This window comes from Oryx dammah, unplaced genomic scaffold, assembly GCF_014754425.2.
Source record: "Oryx dammah isolate SB20612 unplaced genomic scaffold, SCBI_Odam_1.1 HiC_scaffold_3, whole genome shotgun sequence".
In the NCBI taxonomy this organism is placed as follows: domain Eukaryota; kingdom Metazoa; phylum Chordata; class Mammalia; order Artiodactyla; family Bovidae; genus Oryx; species Oryx dammah.
In genome coordinates, this window is record NW_024070187.1 from 41,204,881 (window position 1) to 41,229,381 (window position 24,501).

Sequence of the window (24,501 nt, forward strand, 5' to 3'; positions counted from 1 at the left end):
GACTTTTGGACTCAGAGGGAGAGGGAGAGGGTGTGATGATTTGGGAGAATGGCATTGAAACATGTATAATATCATGTAAGAATCGAAATGCCAGTCTATGTCTGATGCAGGATATGACACGCTTGGGGCTGACGCGCGGGGATGACCCAGAGAGATGTTGTGGGGAGGGGGGTGGGAGGGGGGTTCATGTTTGGGAACGCATGTACACCTGTGGTGGATTCATGTCAATCTATGCCAAAACCAATACAGAATTGTAAAGTAAAAATTAAAAATTAATTAATTAATTAATTTTAAAAAAAAAAGGATCATTAACTACCTTATCTACTCTTGGCCAGTTATTGACCAAGTAAAGATTCAAATACAGTGAGGCTCCAGAAGTCAGACCCTTAGCCCTGGCTCCCAGTTTGTTACCCATCCTCAGCACTATCCTGTGATCCCTTTGGGACAGGGATGGTATGTTTCTACATATCCAGTTATTGCTTCAGTGATATACACAGTGCTTTGTAAACAGTAGGTGCTCAACATTTATGTAACTCTGTTTGGCCAGCTTGTCCCAAGCAACATGACCTTTACTGCTACAATGCCTTCCTGCACTGGCTCTTGTAACATCTGCCCTAAGAACATACTACACTCGCCTAGGAGTCAGAGGAAAGATGTGAGTAAACCGAGGCCCAGAGAGGTCCAGTAGCCTACCCAAGGCTATACTTAGAGATAACAGTCAAGACGCTGCAGTCATTTCTCCATTTGTGACTTGAATTTTTAAATACAGACATATCTATACCCTTCAAGTGCAAGTTAACAGAGGCAGAGACTTTTGATCTCTTCTATGTGTCTTGCAACAGATGTACCCCAATGGTAGGTATACCAGGTACCTAGGTACCTTGTTTATTAATAAATAAATAAATGCTTGTTTATTTCCAACAAGGCCCAAGCTGGACTGGCACGAACAGGAGAACCAACACAATTTACCTGGATGGTCAAGCAGAGATAATGAGGGGAAGTAAAATATGAAAAAGACTCAGGAAAGCAGCTAATAAGGAACCAATTTCACCTTTAAAAGAAATCACAGTTTCAGAGATGGAGTTGGAAGTTAAATAAAATTTGGAAAATTTTTTTATCAATATTCTCCATGGTTTTCATTTTAATTTAAAGGGGAAAAAACAGCAAGGCCTTGAGCAAGACTGATAGACTGCTACGTAATCAATTCTTTCCTTGTCCCCATTGTAAAAACAAAACCATAAATTACAGTAATTCTTATTTTTGGCTAAATGATTTTCAGCAGCATGGCTGGATAGTGACAGCCCAAATAATCATGGATTCATCATTTCTCATAGCCCAGAATCACAGTACTAGAGCTGTTCTCCTTTGTCAAAAAACTGTGGCTCTCCCAGAGTAAATAATGTTTAAAAAAAAAAAGAGAGAGAGAGAGAGAAAGAGGGAGAAACCTGGTAAATAATTCAAATTTTTCATTTGTGTTCAAATGACTTTTCCTCCCGTTCTACAAGAAGCTTTGCGATAATATCAATATCTTGTGATTGATAAGAAATGGCCTGATACTCTATAGCTTTTTAGCTTAATTTTCCCTTCTAATGAATGCCTTTTGATTTCTGCAAAACTCGAAAGTTTGCTTAGGACCTATGTTTATCTCACAAGCCTTTGAGACAGTGCCAGTGACCATAAGCAGATACTCCTTGCCTAAAAGGAAAATGTTACACAGTTTTGTAGCACAAGTGACTAAATTAAATCTGAAAGGAGGGAACAGAAAAAAAAGGCATTAAAAGAGAAGGTGACAGAAGTCGGCCCCCATTTCATCCCTGCAGTCCTTTGATCTGGGATACTTTTGCACAAGGGAGCCTTGTTATATAAACTGAAACTATGACTCTCAAATGTTACAGACTTCTGTTTTTGATTGAAACTAATATGAATGCTTGGGTTTGTATCATACAGCAGCCCCAAGTTTCTTCTTTCCCTTATTTAAATCTCTTTCCCTCCCCCTCTCACAGAGATTTATTCTAAGGAATTGGCTCATGTGTTTTGTGTGGGCAGCCAAGACCAAAAGCCACAGAACAGACTAGAAATTCTTAGGTAGGAAGCTGGAACATTTCTGAGGTAAAACTCCCTCTTCCTCAGGGAAATCTCAGTTTTGTTCTTAAAGTTTTTCAACTAATTGTTATGAGCCCCACTCTCATTACTGAGACCCACTCCTCTACAAATTTCCTTGGTGGCTCAGGTGGTAAAGTATCTGCCTGCAATGTGGGAGACACATGTTCAAACCCTGGGTCACAAAGATTCCCTGGAGAAGGAAACGGCAGCCCACTCCTGTACTCTTGCCTGGAAAATCCTATGGACGGAGGAGCCTGGTAGGCTAACAGTCCATGGGATCCCAAAGAGTTGGACACAACTGAATGACTTCACTTTCTTTTCTTTCTTTTCCTCTACAAACTAACTATAGATGTTAACCACATCCACAAACGACCTTCATGGCAACCCCTGGAGTAGTATTTGAGGAAATCATCAAATCAACCATCACTGGGAACTCAGAGTCTAGTGGAAGAGATAGACAATGAATAGAAAACTACACATGATGTCAATCACAGCTATATGATGAGTACAGAGGAGTTAGACTAATCTAGGGATCACAGAGTCTTCCCTACAAAGGTCCAGCAGAGACCTAATAAGTGAGCAGGAGTTAGGCCAGAGAAAAGGAATGGTATTTCAGCATTCCATAGGGCTTATTCAAAAGCCCTGAGTCCAGAATGAACCTGGCATATTTGAGAAATAGAAAAGGGGCCAGGGCAGCTAGAGCCTAATAAGTTTTGCACCCCAGTGTCCTTAGTGAACAAAAAAGAGTAATTTACAGAACTAAAGGTTTGGTTTCCACTGGATTCAGGCACCTAGCCTGGTGTGCTTAAGATATCTTTGGGAGAAACAGACTTTTTCTTCTTCTATTGATGTTATGATTAAAATCTTCTTGTGGTCCTATTACATGTAGAATTAAGTGTTTGTCCTCCAAGAGTTTTGGGGATCAAATAGTGCTCTGCACCCTTGATAGCAACTCCTGCTACTTTTCTTCCTAACTACCAAACTCCCATTACATCTTTAGTTCTCAAACTGGCCAGTATTAGTTCAGTCTTGGGGCCTTTGAACTTGTTCTTTCTTCTGCTCTCATCACTGTTCCCCAAGATTTCACACAGCAGGCTCTTTCTGAGCTTTCAGATTTCAGCTGAAAATACCACCTTCTCTGTCCTATTTTCTTTTTTTTTGAGATGATAACTTTTAAGATTTATTCTCAGCAACGTTCAAATATGCAATACAGTATTACTAACTGTAGTACCCACTGCTGTACATTGCATCCCCATGTAATGGAATGGGGATGGAAATTTTTTCCTTTTGTCCCCCTTCACCTATTTCACCAAGATGTCCCCTCCCCTAGTTTGGCTTCAGGCAACCAACCTGTTCTCTATGAATTCATTTGTTTGGTCCTTTCTCCCTTCCTTCCTTCATTTATTTGGTCCTTTCTCTCTTCCTTCCTTCATTTATTTCTTTTTACATGTAAGTGAGATCAGTTATTTTGTCTTTCTCTGACTTATTTCAATCAGAAAAATGTCCTCAGGTTCAAATCTAAGGTCATGGAGGAAATCTGTCATGGAATCTATCCCATTTTTGTCATCATCATCTGACTCTACTTATCCCATTTCTTTCCTTACATTTTATCTCTATTCACTTGCATGAAAATTTCATAACAGCAGAGATTCTGAGAGTAAGAATTTAATACATAGTTCTGAAAATGTAGATATAATACTTTTGGTAAATAACCTTGGAACTATATTCATCTCCACAATGAAACTAATTCTGCATATTTTGTCTGTCAACAAGCCCACCAGACTATTCAATGGCATATTATTTAGCATACTTGCAAATTGTGGAGGGACACAAAAGTGATTCTTTTATATACAACTAGAGACTAAACTTTTTGTGGTTTGACTTTGGAATATTTTTGTATTTCTGATTTTTGCTTGGCTTCTTTATCAGCAAATCCATGTCTTTCAGATTAAGAGGGGAAAAAAAGGAGCTAGAAGGGACATGATTTAAACAATGTCCCAGACAAACTATTGCAAGGTAATGAGATATGAAGAAAAACTGTTATAAGACTGTCTGATTATAGAGCAGGATACCCATTCTAGAATTATACCCATTTTTCCAGTTGAGGACAAATGTCACAAGCTCACAGTATAATAAATGAGTAAGAACAACACAAATTGTAGAGTAAGATGAATTGATGATCCAATCTTAGCAATTTGCTCAATTTTTATAAAATGGGTAGATTAAGGCACTCAGCAAAAAAAAAAAAGGCTGTCATGAGAATTTAACTGGGACATATAAAATCATATATCACTAGGTCTGCCACATAGTAAGAGCTAAAGTAGTAATTATTATTATAGTACTAATAATTACTATCACAATAACATGCAAAGAGTGAGCACAGCATTTTACACTTTCATGCCTTTCATACTGACAGTCTGTGTGTGATCCATTTAGGTGATATTCAAGGAGATCTCTGAGAAGGCAATGGCACCCCACTCCGGTACTCTTGCATGGAAAATCTCATGGGCAGAGGAGCCTGGTAGGCTGCAGTCTATAGGGCCGTTAAGAGTCAGATACAACTGAGCGACTTCACTTTCACTTTTCACTTTCATGCATTGGAGAAGGAAACGGCAACCCACTCCAGTGTTCTTGCCTGGAGAACCCTAAGAACGGGGGAACCTGGTGGGCAGCCGTCTATGGGGTCACACAGAGTCGGACACGACTGAAGTGACTTAGCAGCAGCAACAGCAGCAAGGAGGTCTGGGAAGGAACCACTGAGTTATAGACATGGACATAATGAAGACTGAGTAATGACTTTAACTCAGCAAGTAAAAGCATTGCAGGAGCCTCCAGCCTCAATAGGTCTAGGCAATAGTTCCAGAACTCAGAATGCCTCTATACTTTTCTTAAGTTGTTTCCATCTCAGTAGAGAAGACACAGGCAAAGACAAATGTGAATTTCAAGATGAGAGTTGTCCTGTGAAGAATGATAATATCTACTAACTTTAAAAAGAAGTCAATTCTTAGATGTAGAAATGAACATATGGATACCAAAGAGGGAAGGAGGAGTAAGATCAATTGGGAGATTGGATTTGGCATATATACACTACTGATACTATGTATAAAATAGAAGACTAATGAGAACCTGGGCTTCCCTAGTGGCTTAGATGGTAAAGAATCTGCCTTCAATGCAGGAGACCTGGGTTTGATCCCTGGGTTGGGAAGATACCCTGGAGGAGAATATGGCAACCCATTCCAGTATTCTTGCTTGGAGAATCCCCAAGGACAGAGGAGCCTGGCGGTCTACAGTCCATGGGGTCGCAGAGTCAGACATGACTGAGTGACTAAGCACAGCACACACAATGAGAACCTACTGCCTAGCACAGGGAACTCCACTCAATACTCTGTGGTGCCCTAAGTAGGAAAGAAATCCAAATAAGAGGATATATGTAAACATACAGCTGTTTCACTTTACTATATAACAGAAACTAACACAACACTGTAAAGTAACTCTACTCCAACAAAGAATAACAATGAAGAAAAAAGAAGTCAACTCTCCCTGTTTCTTGGCGGAGTCACAGTCTAATGGGTGTCGCTATGGCTGCTATAACAAATGGCACAGCACTCTCCTGGCATCTTCCTTCACTTGATTAAACAGTTGATTCCTTGGTTCCCTCCTCCTTATTGATTTGCCTTCTGTACTCCTTTTAAAATCTGCCTCTTAAAAATGTCTAGTCTGTATGCAAGACCACAGAACCAGGACACTTGGCAAAAGAGGGGAATGCTGGCCTGCCCCCACCTCAGCTTCCCCAGAGCCCCACTTTGGTGCCTCCTCGTGAGGTTAGCCCAACCCCTCTCCTCCCTACTCTTAGAACTGACTGCTATCCAGTCAAAAATAGAGAGACCACAGCCTTATAATTCTGAAACAACTGGCTTATTTGTTTATGTGCCTGGCTGGCTCTTGACATAATGTAACTTCAAAGTTTTCATTAACAAACAAACAACAACAAAAAGTGGCAATGTCTCTTAGAGTAGAAAACAATGGCATCTTGTTAAATGTCAGAAATGTTTGGGAAGGCCAGGCTTAATGAAACCGAGTTCAGCTGAGTGCCTGCTATCTTCTGGAACTGTTCTAAGAACTGAGGCTACAGCACAACATGGTATAGTTCTTGCTCTTAAACAAATCCTGCCTTTTAGGAATGACAGACCATGAAACAGGCAATTGCTTTACAGTGTCAATAGTTAGAACATTGAGTGATGGGAGCGAAAAGCCTAGGTGCCCTAACCCAGATCAGAGGCTGGGGTGGGGAGGACTATGAATAGCTTCCTGGAGGAAGTAGGAACCAACCAGGATATAGAAACCCTTCTCAACATACAATGTCTGAGGCTGACCTGCGAAAATAAGATTAGGAGCTGAGACAAGAACGTAGAACCAGAGACATTATCTGAATCACTGGGTCACATGAAGACAAGTAGGGGCTAAGTCAGGCTCACTTAGAGAAGACTTCTCATTGGTTTTTCTACCTCTTTTGATTTTGAGAACAGCATGATCAACAGAGGGGACTGATGGGAGGACAGGGCAAGTACAGTCATATACCTGAGATGGTGGGTTCAGAACTTACTGAAACCTGGTGCCTGCCAGAACAGACAAGGGATGCTGAAATAGAAGTCAGCAGAATTACTAAAAGCCTGGAAAAAAAATCATGTTTCTAAGACTCAAAGAGTCAGAGAAAGTTCTCAAGGCCGTGTGCCACCAAAACTTCAAGCATCTGCTGAGGCTCTTTAAATCACAGAGTGTGTCTAACTTAGAAGATACAAAGATGGGGGGAGAATTTTATACAACTTAAGTTGAAAAAGAAACTGAAGACTAGAAAGGAGTTTGGATATATTGTCAGGCTGGATGTTCCTTCTTTCTTGACTTAAAATGAGTATTTTATTATATATTATATTACCTCCTTTACCAGAATACACTGAAAAGTGTGTGCCAGATGGTTTCAATGAAAGATATTTTGCTTAAAAAAGTAAGAGAAGTTGTGGGTAGATCTCCACTGGATCCATGCCTAGAGAGAGCTGTCCTCTTAAGAGGCTCAGAGGATTCCTGATAGCCCCAGGACCATTTACTTACGATCTGTCAGGCTTCCCAGCTGGTGCAGTGTTAAAGAATCCACCTGCCATAAATGGATAAGGAAGTTGTGGTACACATACACAATGGAGTATTAGTCAGCTATAAAAAAGAATGCATTTGAATCAGTTCTAATGAGGTGGATGAAACTGGAGCCTATTATACAGAGTGAAGTAAGTCAGAAAGAGAAACAGCAATATAGTATATTAACACATATATGTGGAATTTAGAAAGATGGTAACAACGATTCAATATGCAAGGCAGCAAAAGAGACACAGATGTAAAGAACAGACTGTTGGACTATGTGGGAGAAGGCAGGAGTGAGATGATGAGAGAGTAGCACTGAAACATTTATATCACCATATCTAAAATAGAGGACCAGTACAAGTTCGATGCATGAAACAGGGCACTCAAAGCTGGTGCTCTAGGACAACCCAGAGGGGTGGGGTGGGGAGGGAGGTGGAGGTGGGGAAGTGTTCAGGATGGAGGGCACATCTGCACCCATGGCTGATTCATGTCAATGTGTGGCAGGGGCCACCAGTGTTGTGAAGTGACTGTCCTCCAACTGAAAAAAAAAAAAAAAAATCCAGCTGGCAGGGCAAGAGACTCAGGTTCAATCCCTGGGTCAGGAAGATCTCCTGGAGTGGGAAATGGCAACCCACTCTAGTATTGTTGCCTTGAGAATCCCATGGACAGAAGAGCCCAGTGGGCTTCGGCCTATGGGGCAGGACGCAACTGAGCATGCGCACACGCACACACTCAGATATGCCGATGTGAGGCCACCTGGGTAGTTCAGGGCTTGAAAATCAACCAATTTCATGATGGCAAATGCCACTGGGAATGTTTACTTTAAAGAAGGAAGAGTAACACAAAACAAAGTGAAGGAAATTCTCTGCATATACATGCTTACATATATATAGACCTACATATACAAATCTATACAGATACAATTTTCTTATCATCTTAATTATTTTCTCTCTAAAATCTTTAGCAATATGGGAAAAGGACATAGTTCTGTGTATGTCTCCCTTTCATCAGGGTATAATTAGTCAGTCAAGAATTAAAATTCTCAAAATATCCCTTTTTTTTTTAATCTTTGAGTCTTTTGACTCAATTCTTAAGATATTCTGGATTCATTTCTAGCCCGGACAACTCCTTGGGAAGTATAAAAATCAGTCAACTTGGATTTTTGTTTTCCTTAAGCACTTCCGTTACTATTCTTTTGTTTTAGTATTATAAGGTGATGGTATTTGAAAGCATAAAAGGGAGCTCTGGTAATTAAAATAATGAACTGGCAAGCACCTAGATAGCTACAATATACCAGGACTGCCATCTGATATAAAAGGAATCACACTAGCATCATCTATTTTTTCTAGAAAAACAAAAGTGAATATTAGATTTGTTATATAACTGCCTATAAAATTCTAAGAAATTAAAAAAGATTTAACTACAAAAGGTCTTCATTTCTTCTTAGTTTCTCCTGGTAAGTTATAGTTTTGTCTTACTTCTCCCCTGTTTCCCACATGTATTCTTATGAGCCTCTTAATAACACAGTTTGATGTTCAACAATTGAATAAAGCATAATTTGAATGGGAATTCCCATTAACATCCACCATTCATTTACAGAGTCTGTTTTCCATTATCTCCCTATTACCCTCATGTACTGAGCTGATAATGCAGTACAAAATGTGCAATTATAAGTGCCCGTGGTGAATACTGCATTTGAAACTCAAGAGAATATTATTGCAGAAATTTGCATGTGGCAGTCTGACCAACCAAGGTTTCTCATTGTCTTCAAAATGTGTAAAGAAAATAATTTTTTAAATCTGATTTTACATTTTTTGAGCCATATCCCCACATCTTCCACTCCCCCACCCGCTTTTAGAAACTGCTTTGTGGTAAAACAAGGCGGCAACTGTATTCCAAGGCAAGATGCTCATTACAAAGTCTTACATACTCAGAGCATCATGGTTTTACCCACTTAGGGGTAAGAACAGCTCTTTGAACTCCATCCCAATTGAATAAGATATCCATAATTAGAGCTAAATTACTCAAAATTCTATAAAGAATACCCCTGATCTAGTCTATTGGTAGAAGAAAACTTTTTAATGGCAGCCAAACTTGGGTTTTAAGCTCTTCCTCCCACTAGAATGATGAATCAGAAGGAAAATCAGTTTAGAATCAAGGCAGAGAAAGAAAGCTATAAAAAAAATAAAGACTTGTCTACTCTGTGCTATCAAGAGCTGCCCACTGGCTACACTACCATGTTTCAAGCATTACTCTCTGTAGAAAGAGATTTAAGAGACAGTCAAATGAGTGTTTCCTATAGAATTTATAGTTATTGAAAAATGTCAGCCTAGCTACCAGGCTCAAATGATTATGGTAGGTAAATGAGGTTCTATGTGGATTTCTCTACAAAAAAAGAAACAGTGACCTTATATATCCTGAAAACTCTGCCTCTTTTAAGTCAGCAGACATTTGAACACTGTACTGTGCACTAGATTCCGTGTGAAACCAAAGAACAAAACCTGGATTCATGGTTCCCACCACTGCAGAGCCTGTCTGCCACCTAAAACACTTAACTTCTAGAATAAAATGTGAAAACTTAAACAGATCCAATACACACACACAAATATGTATGTGTGTATACATACACACACACACATCCCATCTCTGTCATCTTTCCTAACTTTAGCCAGGGACAAGCAGTTTCTATAAAATAAGTTTTCTCAGCTTATTTCTAGGAACTAGACACAAGCTTGAGACATAGATTTAAATACTGAAATGCTTTCAACATAAAGTAGTAACCAAAAGAAACAGCATTTTTTACATAGATCCTAAGGTGATAAACTCTTAGTTAGAATTTAGGAGTTAGTTAATAATCATATTCAAACAAGATATAAGGGATACATTAGCCAAAATTAATCAGATCATCAGGACATTTAGAACTCCTACTTCAAGGCAATTACAACAAAATATATTCATCAGCTACTAGCTAATTAAATGGAAATCAAATGAAAACATACTTTTCTGCCAGAAGACTGGAATCCTTGGCAGTGATTAACTGTATTGACCAAGGTACTTTTCATTAGGTCTTCCCAGGAAGGGATGATTACAAGCAGTCAATAAAGACAGAATGCACAGACGTTGGTGGATAGTTGTGATGGGGAGAAAAGCATGTGCCAGCACCTCCTCCATCCCCCTAGGCCATTCAGGTCCTAAATATCAAAGGTTCAAAGTCGATTTAGGCTCCTCTGGGTTTGTTCAAATTTTCTGTTCCCATTGGCTTATGAGTCTACCTGGTACCACCTCCTCTGCAGCTCTCAGCCTTTTTTATTTTCACCATAATCCTACCACTTAGCCTCACATTGAAAACCACAAAGATTCCTTCATTTGCTTAAAATAAACACTATCCCAGTACTCCTGAGAGTAACAACCTTTTGATTACAGTTTGGGGTAACAGGGAGTTTATAGCAAGGCACAGTGATGACGAATACAAGTTTGAAGACTAGACTTTACTTCCCTGAAATTTCCAATCTATTCCCAACATAGACAAAATAAATTGTTCAGCATGTAGTATCCTGTCTCCTGCCAAATTTCTCAAGCTCTTTTTCCTAACTCCAATCTCTCGCTTTTTCGCCCTTCCCAGACCCTCATTCTCCCATTCCCCTTCAACAGAGCTGCTGTGAGTAATAACAAAAACTTCCTGAGACTTGATTTTACAGTATCTAACTTTCAGAACACACCTTAGCAGAGGGACAACTCCTTCCATTATCAAAAATCAATTATTATGGTATTTGCTCTAACAAAAGTTATCCTTCCTAACAGGAAGTTTGCCTTCCTTCAAGATCAAGAGGTTCATATCACTGCCTTGTTTTAAAAATAACATATTTTCTCTCCTTTTTTCATCATTCATTCTTTCAAAAAAGAGTTATTCAACACCTACTATGTAAACCACTATGCTAGGCTTTGGGTAAAATGAAACAGTTGAAAATAAGTGATACAACACAATATTATTCTATCAAATACTTAAATATTTTTTCCTGATCTCTATAATCATTATGAATATCCCAATGAGTGACTCAATTAATTTAGAAGCTTATTTTGGCTAATGACTAGTTGAAAAGTGGTTATTTGAATTTAACTGGTTCATTTTCAAAATAAAGAATCCTTTGCTTTCAACCAGCTGTTTTTAAATCTCTTGAAATGCCAAGTACAGCTGGAATATAACTGAAAAATATTATTCTATCATATAACATACGCTCATGTCTAGGAGGCAATACAAACTTACTTCTTAAATTTAGGACTAACAGCACAATGAAGATTTCTGGCCATGTCCTTCTGTTTTATGGAGAACTTCAGTCTCCATTCAAGCCATTTATTTTTTAAGAGTTTTGATATGGGTTCCAAACACTAGAGAATAGGTACCTAATAATGAATCTGAAGAATTAATATGATGCTTCTGAGGACCTGTAAATGCAATACTTAACAAGTATTTCTACCTTAAGGTGTACCAGTGGCCTTTTTTTGTTTCGGCAAATGTATCATGTGGAATGGACTCCACACGATAACAACAATCTTAACTTTCTTCTTTGGAGAAATAGCATGATAATCCTCTCAAGTTCAGCATGTGTGCTAGTCAGGACCCAAGTGAGAGAAATATGGTAGAGTTTGTGTCAGTTGAGTCAGAGTGAACCCCACACGCTGTAAAATTACACATCATCATGATATTTGAGCTGAAGTTTCCAGATATCCACACTTAAGCGAATGAGTCGCTGCTTGGGTAGTGCACTTGGAAGGTCCTGAATAGCCACAGAAAACCCAGCTCATTGCTAGAAACAGTCAGGTTTTATGTCATGCCATTAAATTGCATTTCTTTCTATCAGATGTCAGGTTAATTTCCTCCCAGAAGGGGCTCTCCCTCCTGGAATGATTTCATATCTTGTCCCAAGGAAAACAGGAGACAGAAAAGCATTTGAATGTAAAATTCTGCTCTGGAAATGACTGCCGGGGGAGAGATGGTATATAACAGCAAAAAGAAAGCCTTGGCTCAGGCCCCTTGGAGTAGTAACTTTCTTGACTCACTTGCCCTAACTGGCCATCTCTAGAAATGAAATCAAACATAGTGTATGTCTAAGCTCAGCCATCCTACATTCCAAAGGGCATCATTATGGGATTTTGGGAGCAAAGCCAGTCTCAGCAGATGGTGATGCAGGTGAAATTCAGTTTCTTGTGGGTCCACCTTCCTGCCCCTAGTTTCCTTAAAATCCTCTCCTCTTAAAATGCCATTTCCTAAAAGCCTCATATCAATAACCTCAGATATACAGATGACACCACCCTAATGGCAAGCAGCAGCTGTGTGGTGCTGGAGCAGCAAGTGGCCAAGAGGAGATACCACACGTCCAAGGTCAGGAGCATCAGCCATGAGGACATACTCCAAGTCCAAGGTCAGAGAAACCCCAGTAAGATGGTAGGTACTGGGAGAGGCTATCAGAGGGCAGACAAACTGAAACCACAATCACAGAAAACTAACCAAGCTAATCACAGGGACCACAGCTTTGTCTAATTCAATGAAACTATGAGCCATGCTGCGTAGGGCCACCCAAGACAGACGGGTCAAGGTGGAGAGTTCTGACAAAATGAGGTCCACTGCAGAAGGGAATGGCAAACCACTTTAGTATTCTTGCCTTAAGAACCCCATGAATAATATGAAAAGGCAAAAATATAGGACACTGAAAGATGAACTCCCCAGGTCAGTAGATGCCCAATATGCTACTGGAGATCAGTGGAGAAATAACTCCAGAAAGAATGAAGAGATGGAGACAAAGCAAAAACACGACCCAGTTGTGGATGTGACTGGTGATGGAAACAAGGTCCAATGTCCTTTTCATGATAGGGGACTGGAATGCAAAAGTAGGAAGTCAAGAAACACCTGGAGTAACAGGCAAATTTGGCCTTGGAGTACAGAATGAAGCAGGGCAAAGGCTAATACAGTTTTGCCAGGAGAACGCACTGGTCATAGCAAACACCCTCTTTCAACAACACGAGAGAAGACTCTACACATGGACATCACCACATGGTCAACACTCAAATCAGACTGGCTATATTCTTTGCAGCCCAAAATGGAGAAGCGCTATACTATCAGCAAAAACAAGACTGGAAGCTGACAGTGGCTCAGATTATGAACTCCTTATTGCCAAATTCAGACTGAAATTGAAGACAGTGGAGAAAACCACCGGACCATTCAGGTATGACCTAAATCAAACCCGTTATGACTATACAGTGGAAGTGAGAAATAGATTTAGGGGACTAGATCTGATAGATAGAGTGCCTGAAGAATTACGGACAGAGGTTCATGACATTGTACAGGAGACAGGGATCAAGACTGTCCCCAAGAAAAAGAAATGCAAAAAAGCAAAATGGCTGTCCAAGCTTACAAATAGCTGTGAAAAGAAGAGAAGCGAAAAGCAAAGGAGAAAGGGAAAGATATACCCATTTTGAGTGCAGAGTTCCAAAGAATAGCAAGGAGAGATAAGAAAACCTTCCTCAGAGATCAGTGCAAAGAAATAGAAGAAAACAATAAAATGGGAAAGACTAGAGATCTCTTCAAGAAAATTAGAGATACCAAGGGAACATTTCATGCAAAGATGGGCTCGATAAAGGACAGAAATGGTATGGACCTAACAGAAGCAGAAGATATTAAGAAGAGGTGGCAAGAATACACAGAAGAACTGTACAAAAAAGATCTTCACAACCAAGATAATCACGATGGTGTGATCACTCACCTAGAGCCAGACATCCTGGAATGTGAGGTCAAGTGGGCCTTAGGAAGCATAACTACGAACAAAGCTAGTGGAGGTGATAGAATTCCTGGGGAGCTATTTCAAATCCTAAAAGATGATGCTGTGAAAGTGCTGCAATCAATATGTCAGCAAATTTGGAAAACTCAGCAGTGGCTACAGGACTGGAAAAGGTCAGTTTTCATTCCAATCCCAAAGAAAGGCAATGCCAAAGAATGCTCAAACTACCGCAGGACTGATTACACTCATCCCACACGCTAGTAAAGTAATGCTCAAATTTCTCCAAGCCAGGCTTCAATAATATGAGAACTGTGAACTTCCTGATGTTCAAGCTGGTTTTAGAAAAGGCAGAGGAAGCAGAGATCAAATTGCCAACATCTGCTGGATCATAAAAAAAGCAAGAGAGTTCCAGAAAAACATCTCAGTTCAGTTCAGTTCAGTCGCTCAGTCGTGTCCAACTCTTTGCAACCCCATAAACTGCAGCATGTCAGGCCTCCCTGTCCATCACCAACTCCCGGAGTCCACCCAAACCCATGTCCACTGAGTTGATGATACCATCCAACCATCTTATCCTCTGCCATCCCCTTCTCCTCCTGCCCCCAATCCCTCCCAGCATCAGAGTCTTTTCCAATGAGTCAGTTATTCACATTAGGTGTCCAAAATATTGGAGTTTCAGCATCAACATCAGTCCTTTCAACCATTTCTGCTTTATTGACTATGCCAAAGCCTTTGACTGTGTGGATCACAATAAACTGTGGAAAATTCTTCAAGCAATGGGAATACCAGACCACCTGACCTGCCTCTTGAGAAATCTGTATGCAGGTGAGGAAGCAAGTTAGAACTGGACATGGAACAACAGACTGGTTCCAAATATGAAAATGAGCACGTCAAAGCTGTATATTGTCACCCTGCTTATTTAACTTATATGCAGAGTACATCATAAGAAACGCTGGGCTGGAAGAAGCACAAGCTGGAATCAAGATTGCTGGGAGAAATATCAATAATCTCAGATATGCAGATGACACCACCCTTATGGCAGAAAGTGAAGAAGAACTAAAGAGCTTCTTGATGAAAGTGAAAGTGGAGAGTGAAAAAGTTGGCTTAGAGCTCAACATTCAGAAAACGAAGATCATGGCATCTGGTCCCATCACTTCACAGCAAATAGATGGGGAAATGGTGGAAACAGTGGCTGACTTTATTTTTTTTGGACTCCAAAATCACTGCAGATGATGATGGCAGCCATGAAATTAAAAGATGCTTGCTCCTTGAAAGAAAAGCTATGACCAACCGAGACAGCATATTAAAAAGCAATGACATTACTTTGTCAACAAAGGTCTGTCTAGTCAAGGCTATGGTTTTTCCAGTAGTCATGTATGGATGTGAGAGTTGGACTATAAAGAAAGCTGAGTACTGAAGAACTGATTTTTTTGAACTGTGGTGTTGGAGAAGACTCTTGAGAGTTCTTTGGACTGCAAGGAGATCCAACCAGTCCATCCTAAAGGAGATCAGTCCTCCGTGTTCATTGGAAGGACTGATGATGAAGCTGAAACTCCAATACTTTGGCCACTTGATGCAAAGAAGTGACTCATTGGAAAGGACCCTGATGCTGGGTAAGATTGAAGGCAGGAGGAGAAGGGGACGACAGAGGATGAGATGGTTGGATGGCATCACCGACTCAAACAACATGAGTTTTAGTAATCTCTGGGAGTTGATGATGGACAGGGAGGTCTGGCATGCTGCAGTCCATGGGGTTGCAGAGTCAGACACATCAGAGCAACCGAACTGAACTGAAAAGCCTTTGTGCTTTCATGGGTCAAAGCCTTGTTGTGGTGAAGTGGCTTGCATAACTCAGTAAAGCTATGAGTCATGTTATGCAGGGAAACCCAAGACAGACGAGTGATAGTGAAGACTTCTGATAAAACGTGGTCCACTGGAGGAGGAAATGGCAACTCACTCCAGTACTCTTGCCTCCAGAACCCCATGGATAGTATGAAAAGCAAAAGCTATGACAATGGAAGTGAGTCGCCCAGGTCAGAAGTTGTCCAGTAAGCTAATGGGGGAAGAGTAGAGGGCAATTACTAATAGCCCCAGAAAGAATGAAGCCACTTAGCCAAAGCAGAAATGACGCCCAGTTTTAGACATGTCTGGTGTTGAAAGTCAAGTCTGATCCTGGTAAGAACAACATTGAATAGGAATCTAGGATGTTAGGTGCATAAATTAAGGTAAATCAGACATGGTCAAGCAGGAGATGGCGAGAGTAAACACCAACATTTTAGGAATCAGTGAACTAAAATGGATGGGAATGGATGAATTAAATCAGATGACCAATTACATCTACTACTGTGGGCAAGACTCCCTTAGAAGAAATGGAGTAGCCCTCATAATCAACAAAAGAGTCCAGAATGCAGTACTTGGGTGCAACTTCAAAAACACAATCGTCTCAGTTCATTTCCAAGGCAAATCATTCAACATCACAGTAATCCAAGTCTATGCCCAACCACCAATGCCAAAGAAGCTGAAGTTGAGTGGTTCTATGAAGACCTACAAGACCTTATAGAACTAACACTAAAAAAGATGTCCCTTCATCACAGGGGATTGGAGTGCATAAGTAGGAAGTCAAGACATACCTAGAATAACAGGCAATTTTGATCTTGGAGAACAAAATGAAGCAGGATAAAGGTTAACAGAGTTTTGTCAAGAGAATACACTTATCATAGCAAACACCCTTTTCCAACAACCTGAGAGATGACTCTGCACATGGACACCACCAGATGGTCAACACCATAATCAGACTGATTATATTCTTTGCAGCCAAAGATGGAGAAGTGCTATAAGTCAGAAAAAAAAAAAGACCAGGAGCTGACTGTGGCTCAGATCATGAACTCCTTATTGCAAAAGTCGGGATTAAATTGAAGAAAGTACAAAAAAACACTAGGCCATTCAGGTATGACCTAAATCAAATCCTTTATGATTATATAGATTCAAGGAATTAGATCTGGTAGAGTGTCTGAAGAACTATGGGCGGAGGTCTGTAACACTATATAGGAGATAACAATCAAAAACATTCCAAAGAAAAGGAAATGCAGAAAGCAAAGTGGTTGTCTGAGGAGGCCTTACAAATAGCTGAGGAAAGAAGAGAAGTAAAAGGCAAGGGAGAAAGGAAAAGATAAACCCAATTGAATGCAGAGTTACAGAGAATAGCAAGCAGAGGTAAGAAGGCCTTATTAAATGAACAATGCCAAGAAATAGAGAAAAACAATAGAATATAAAAGACTACAGATCTCTTCAAGAAAATTAGAGATAACAAGGGAACATTTCATGCAAAGATGGGCACAATAAAGGATGGAAATGCTATGGATCTAACAGAAGCAGAAGATATTAAAAAGATGTGGCAAGAATATACAGAACTATACAAAAAATATCTTAATGACCCAGATAACCATGATGGTGTGGTCACTTACCTAGAGCCAGACAACCTGGAGTGTGAAATCAAGTAGGCCTTAGGAAGCATTAGTATGAACAAAGCTAGCAGAGGTGATGGAATTCCACCTGAGCTATTTCAAATCCCAAAAGATAATGGTGTTAAAGTGCTGCACTCAATATGCCAGCAAATTCGGAAAGCTCAGCATTGGTCACAGGACTGGAAAATGTCAGTTTTCATCCCATTCCCAAAGAAGGGCAAAGCCAAAGAATGTTCAAACCACTGAACAATTGTGTCTACTTCACATACAAACAAGGTTATACTCAAAATCCTTCAAGCCTGGCTTCAACAGTACGTGAACCGAGAACTTCCAGATGTACAAGCTGAATTTAGAAAAGGTAGAGGAACCAGAGCTCAAATTGCCAACATTTGTTGGATCATGGAGAAAGAAAGGGAATTCCAGAAAAACATCTACTTCTGCTTTATTGACTATGCTAAAGCCTTTGACTGTGTGGATCACAACAAACTGTGGGAGATTCTTAAAGAGATAGGAGTACCTGACCACCTTACCTGCCTCCTGAGAAACCTATATGCAGGTCAAGAAGCAACAGTTAGAACTGAACGTGGAACAATGGACTGGTTCACAATTGGGAAAGAAGTACGACAAGGCTGTATATTGTTACTCTGCTTATTTACTTTATATGCAGAGCACATCTAGTGAAATGCCAGGCTGAGTGAATCACAAGCTGGAATCAAGGAATTAAGACTTCTGAGAGATATATCAACAACCTCAGATGTGCAGATGGCACCAAAGGCATAAACAGAAGAGGAACTAAAGAGCCTTTTGATGAGAGTGAAGGAGAGTGAAAAAGCTAGCTTGAAACTCAATATCAAAAACAAACAAACAAACTAAGATCATGGCATTTAGTCCCATCACTTCATGGCAAATAGGAGAAAAAGTGGAAGTAGTGACAGATTTTATTTTCTTGGGCTCCAAAATCACTAAGGATGGTGAATTTTTTTTAAAAAGACACTTGCTTCTTGGAAGGAAAGCTAGGCAGTGTATTAAAAAGCAGAGATATTACTTTTTTGATAAAATTCTGTAGAGTTAAAGCTACATCCAGTATAGTCCAGTAGCCATGTATGGATGTAAGAGTTGAACCATAAAGAAGACTGAGCACTGAAAAATTGATGCTTTGGAACTGTGATGTTTGAGAAGACTCTTGAGAGTCCCTTGGACTCAAGGAGATCAAACCAGTCAATCCTAAAGGAAATCAACCCTGAATGTTCATTGGAAGGACTGATGCTGAAGCTCCAATACTTTGGCCACCTGATATGAACAGCCAACTCATTGGAAAAGACCCAGATGATGGGAAAGATTAAAGACAAAAGGGGAAGGGTGTACCAGAGGATGAGATGGTTAGACAGCATCACTGACTCAAAGGACACGGATCTGAGCAAACTCCAGGAGATAGTGGAGGGCAGAGGAGCCTGGCGTGCTGCAGTCTATGAAGTCCCAAAGAGTGACATGACCTAGTGACTGATCAAAAAATGACCACAAAAGCCTTCAAGAGCCAAAATAAATCTAATGATGGATTTTACAGATTCCCTGCTCCCAAAACATTACATCACAGGCCTTCCAAGGATTAGATAAATCATGTCTGGTAGAATGCAATTGTAACTATACAAATGTGTGCAAGAGTCATTTGGTTCACTTTTTTTAAGTCCCTCCCTCTACCACTTTCTAAATGTGTATTTCCTTTATATTTTAAATATTTTTGGATGGCAACCATTTTTAAAGGCTTTATTGAATTTGTTACACTATTGCTTCTGTTTTGGTATAAAGGAATGTGAGATCTTAGCTCCCTCACCACAGATCGAATTCACAGTCCCGGCATTGGAAGGCAAAGTCTTAACCACTGGATTGCAAGGGAGGTCCCTATTTCATTTATCAATGAGCATTTCAGTTGAACATGGGGATCTCCCATTTTCACTGAGGGCTGACCATGTACCAGGCACAAAGTTTTCTAAATACAGTCTTGCATTTCATCTTCACAACAGCCCCACCAAGTAGGTATCATCATGTCTGTGTGACAAAGAAACTGAAGTGCAGAGAGATTAAGTAAATGACACAGGGAGCTAAGCAGGGTTGGTCCTGACTCAAGTCTTTCTGTCTCCAAAGCTCTGCTCTGTCCAGTTCATCACTTCACCTCTCATCTGGTTCTGGGGATGTCTCAGGACACACAAGAAGGAACCACAAGGCCTCGTGGGACTCTAAGCTTCACCAGAACTCAGATCATTTCCTCTTCACATTTACTTCATACCAAATACAATTTGGTATTTCTTATACTGCACAGCTCACTTTATTTAACAATTTTTATTGGAGTATAGCTGATTTACAATGTTGTGTTAGTTTCAGATGTAGAGCAAAGTGTTTCAGTTATACATATATTCACTGTCTTTTAGATTCTTTTCCCATATAGGTCATTACAGAGTATTAAGTAGAGTTCGCTGTGCTATATGGTAGCTCCTTATTGGTCAAGTCTTTATCTCCTCAACTCTTATTTTACTGCAGAGAAAGAAGGCTGAGAGGGGACATCAAACAAATGATGTAATGTTCCATTCTGTGGGAAAATTCCCACTCACGTAATCAATATAGACTGTGACAGCAAACACACCCTTTACTGTAGAAACAAATCCTCAGAAAGAGAATTGTGGTCTCTGGAGGAAAAAGATAAAGATTTTTGGAGTCACACAGACTTTATAACCTAGCTTGTAACCACATTTGGCATCTTCTGACTCAAGAACCGGAGTCTATTACTCAAGGTTTCTAAACCAATGGATACAAAGGCCTTTTCTTATCTGTGAAATGAGGTTAGATCACCCTTCATTTATGAGTGAGAGTAAATTAAATAATGTCCCTTTGATATCTGGATGAATAAACAGGCCTCCAATATGTCCCTTCTCCTATTTCTTCTGCAAACCCACCCCTTGAAATCTGCATTCACCCCACCTGACAGAAGTCTATCTTCTGATTAACGCAGACCTTGATGGGATGAAACACTTCCTGTGTCTTCTCTTGGTGCGGAGGTGAAATAGCAGCTGCAATGTACAGGAGCAATGCTGGAAATACCTCAGAAGGCTTGTGAGTGTAATATTCTAGCTGGATTTTCCCATAAGTCAGAAATCATTAATCTTATCAGATTCCTCTCTCCTCTACTGCACTCCTTTTATTGATTAAAAGAAAAAAAAGTCTACTGTCCTTGTACGACAAAGCAGAATTGTGATAAATGCTGCTGAGTTAACAAGTTTCCAGTAGTATCACATCAAGCTGGGCATGAAAAATAAGAAATGGGAAACTTATCAGGTAAGGTCTTGAGATCAACTTCATTGTCTTTGGTTACCCTGCTGTGCTTTTTGGAAGGTCTGTAGTTTGAAAAGTAATTTGGCAATCCTACCAAATTTACCAAAACCCTAGCGAAAGATGAAAAGGTAAAAGTTACCTACCTTGGTAGGTGTTCAGAATCTAATTTGGAATGCTATTTCAGTGAAATAAAATATATCTGAGATTTGAATCACAATTAAGATAAAGACATAACTCCTATTTTATTAATTCTGTTTGGGTTTTGAAGCATATAAGCTCAGCAAATTAGAAGACTTAGGTTTAGGAGCATGCGAGAGCTAGGAAATTGTCTTAATTATTTATCGGATTTGATTGACTCACTGAACAACCGTGTCTTTTCAATTTCTTTTGGAATTAGTATAACATTTGCTGTCTTGGCATCAGAGATGCCAACATCAACCACCCTGACCCTCAGACTCAGTATGGGGCACAGTAGTCAAATTTCATTTTTATATGATCTACATATTTCCAAAATTAATTATCCCATCTCTATATGATTAAATGACTCTCAAATGTCTTAGATTAGAACTTGCTTAAAGAGGCCTACCCTGATGAACAATGCTTTTATTGGGAGAGAATTAGGAGTTATGATGAAAGTACTAGAAGCTTCCATTTTCTGTGTTCTTTGCTGTTATCTGGCTACTCAGAATCTGGATTACCTAGTGCGGTCCCTCTTCACTGTTGTGATGGCACCTGGCAGTCGTAATTTAAGGTAGCATTTCCATTATGATGTCATGTTATACAGCAGAAAGAATTTTGCAAATGTAATTAAAATCCCTAATCGGTTGACTCTGTGTTAACCAAGAGAGATCATACTTTTGGTGGGCTTCTCTTAGTTGGCTGAATAAAAGAAGGCAGACTTACGCAAAATGAAGAGAGATCCTTCTGATGGCCTTGAAAGAGTTAACTGCTATGTGGTGGAAAAATGCCGTGTAGCAGGGACAGAGGGCAGCCTCTAAGAGCAGAGAATGGCCCCAGTTGATCACCTTAGAATGTGGAAACCTCACTCCTATAACCACAAGACACTAGATTCTGCCAGCAACAAGGGAGCGTGAGAGAAGACTTTGAACCCCAGATGAGAACCCAGATGTAGTCTTCTGAAACTACCAGAAAAAAACCCAGCAGATCCCTGCTCAGACTTCTGACTCACAGAACTGAGCTGAGAATTGGACACTGTCATAATGTACTACTTCTGTGGTAATCTCTTATGTATAAATGGAAAACTAATACAGAACTCCCTGTTTTATATATTGACATAGATAAAGGGACCCAGTGCGGTAACTGTGCTACATAATCTAGCACAGGAAAATCCTCAAATGAAAAAACTAAGAGCTAGATAGGAAGTTCTTTACAAAGTCAACCTTAGAACCCAAGTTACTCTGATCCAGATTCATTCTGTCTCACACCTAACGTAAAACATGCCAAATGAACAAAGACATTGACCCAGAACTTCCCTGTCTCTAACTAGTGTTCTCTTCCATTGAGCACAAATTGCTACCAGTGATGAGAAATGTAAATAAGGCCAAAGAAAGACATAGAAGAGCTCATACTGATAGCTCAGTGAACTAGTGTGTAACTTTCTGTATAAAAAGCTTCCATGAATCAAAACTGATAGGATGCACAGGCAATAATTAACTTTCATACATGAGTTGGGTTTAGATAATGCTCTGGAATGCATGCAGCTAACACCCCAAAGCAATGTGTAGGCTCAACTGAATGAGAGATGAAAAGTTAGAGTACATAAAATATGCTTTCTAATAGTTTATCTTTCAAATAAAGACCAATATTAATCCCAATCTCTGTTTCATTTTGAGGCTCACTCTGGTGGTGGTTATGGGCATGAGCTCTCAAGCCAGGGACCTGAGTTTGAATTTTGGGTCCACTGTCTTCTAGGTGTATAAATTTTAATTCATCTGTTTTAATTTTCTCACCTATAAAATGGAGATAATGAGTATAAGTATCACATAGGGTCTATTTAACTGTGCTAATGTACAACCCAAAATAATGTCTAAAATAAGGTCAGCACTTGCACATGTTAGCCAGTTCCTAAATATTTGGTTTGAAAAAACAAATGTTCAGGCACATCAATTTTTCAAGTTCTTCTGTTATTGGGATTCTGACATACAAACTCAACCATAGTATGTATTTCCTTCAGTCATACTTCATTTTAAGTTGAAAAAGAAATGTGATATTTTACAAGTGCCAGTTTTGCTTAATTAAATTTAAAAATACCATGCTTCAGTAAAGCAATTCAGTGATTTCAGATGGCACTCAAAGTAGATTAACAGACAATTTCACACCAACATTTTATAACATGTTTTACTTGTTAAAGAATATTAGTGAATTACCATAGTTTTATTAAGTGTTGGGGAAGATGTTACCAAGATCATTAGCACAAGAATTGTTCATTATTTTCCCCAAAACTGTGTGTTCTGGAAGTTCTCTAAAATTAGACTGGTAAGATTCTTAACTTGGTAAAGACACAAAAACGTACATAGATGGACTAAAGAAATATGGAAAGGTTTGTAGGCAGCTGATAACATATTCAGAGAGCTCAAGATTACCTAGGGAGATATTCAAAACATTTAACCCCAAGATATTATGATTTATTGTCTGTAAAGACTTACCCACGCCTACTAGTAAAATATCAGCCTTATCTGGTAATAGAGCAAAGCACTCTACTGAAATTTAAACTCAACTATGGTGATGGGTATTTGTTAGTGGGTTATACTTAGATTTACGCTAAATGATAGAAAACTTATCTATGAATAAATGGACAGGGATGCAGGATGAGAGCTGAGCATATATTTCCCAGAAGGGATTTTGACAAGAAATACCATAAATGGCTACTATGAGGGATTTTTATGAAACTCCAAAATTGAAGTCTGGTATGATGGTTGAAACGGTTCTCAATCCTTCTGCATGTTTGCAGAGGTGCTATGAGTGAATTTGCAGACAGACTTGTGCATTCTGCATCTGGGCCCCTACAAAGAATGCAAATCAGATTGAGCCCATCACATACAGAGGACCAGTGGCACTCTGCTATTAGGATGCATAATTTCTCACTCCATTTATGACAAGTGACACAGACAAAGTGCAGTGTGTTATTGCCAATGAAATAATGTCTACTGGTTCACTGCCTATAAGTTATCCAATAAAATTCTGCTTCTTCTGAAATTGAGCTGTCAACTGTCTACACAAAATGAGCTCCTCTATGACTTAGGATGATCAAGTTATCTGTGAGTTTGTTAATCTTTTTTTGTGTTATGCATACAAAGGCAATGTTTCAGTCTTAAATTCAACTGTTGCCAAATTTCTGGCTGCAACTCAATGGAAAGGACTTCTCCGAGTCGGAAAACTACAGCAGTTAAAAGTAGATTGCATTCATTATTTCATAACAGAAACATACAGGAGAAACAAGGAAGACATTTATATCTGGATTATCAAAATATTAGAAACTGTATCATGTCTCTATGTCGAGAACAAAGTCTCAATTATATTTAGCATAATGCAAATTCTAACACAAAGGTTAGGTCCTTCTAACTTAAGCAGGTAATTCATCCCCATATGTTAAACTCAAAACAAGACAGCTTTTATTGTTGGCCTTGTAGTACACTATTTATCTGTCCTCCACATAATGGTTCTTATAAAGAAGTTACCTGTTGTGAAGC

The 24,501-nt window shown here is 39.5% G+C and overlaps 1 long non-coding RNA gene across 1 annotated transcript; it reads right to left on the reverse strand.

Moving 5' to 3' along the window:
- Positions 1-3,273: 3,273 nt before the first annotated feature.
- Positions 3,274-19,961, reverse strand: LOC120861982. Its single transcript, XR_005720670.1, has 3 exons — positions 19,884-19,961; positions 7,199-7,204; positions 3,274-3,288 (listed from the first exon to the last, which is right to left on the reverse strand). It is a non-coding gene; the product is annotated as an uncharacterized LOC120861982 (long non-coding RNA).
- Positions 19,962-24,501: the final 4,540 nt, after the last annotated feature.